Source organism: Charadrius vociferus, unplaced genomic scaffold (assembly GCF_000708025.1).
Source record: "Charadrius vociferus isolate BGI_N301 unplaced genomic scaffold, ASM70802v2 scaffold174, whole genome shotgun sequence".
Classification (NCBI taxonomy): Eukaryota; Metazoa; Chordata; class Aves; order Charadriiformes; family Charadriidae; genus Charadrius; species Charadrius vociferus.
This window is the reverse complement of record NW_009648441.1, coordinates 2876804-2877568: the sequence shown is the minus strand read 5'-3', so window position 1 is coordinate 2877568 and position 765 is coordinate 2876804.

Sequence of the window (765 nt, the reverse complement as noted above, 5' to 3'; positions counted from 1 at the left end):
TGTCTTCTCTAAAGAGTGTATTTTGAATTAGCATAGGTTAATAATATCCTTTGTTAACTGGAAAGATACAGAGTAGTAATACTGTTGTTGCTTTTAGTATCAGAGGGCTGCGCTTGGAGGTTCTTTGCTTTCTTTAATCCCCAGGAGTCAGAGTAAAAACTTATGTCGCCTTATTTGATGACTTCCTCTTTCCCCCGGGGAAAGAAAGAAAAGGAAAAAATGGAACAGGCTTGAAATACAACTTGACCTCCTCCCTCTACCCTTTCCTTTTCTCCAGAGGATGAACTTTTCTTTCAGATTACAAACAGTGTAAAGCATAGTGGTGTGGACTAACCCCAAAGTCATGCTCTATCACTTGCTAATTATAAATGAGCTCTTCTGCAGTATTTCCAATGCAGCTAATCCAGAATAATCAAAGACTATTTGTATTCTTTTCTTGCATATATAAATCAGTGATAGGAAACCGGATGACTAAGTTTTGGTATTGACTGCCAGATAAGAAGTGTGGCTGCTTATTATGCTTTCCTGAACAGCTACTGTGAACCCGTAACTTTGATGGGAAGTTAAAACTGGTAATTCATCAAAGATGAATTCTCATTGATTTTTCTTTCCTAGTGTTAAAAAGAGCAGAAAGAAAAATCCATGGATGTGATAAAGGGTTGTGATTTCCTTCCCTTGTGTCACTGGCTATTTCAGACCCTTGCTTACCCCTTCAAAGAGTTGTTGGCTCCTACCTGTGGCAGAAGATTGGAATGAAGTATGGTG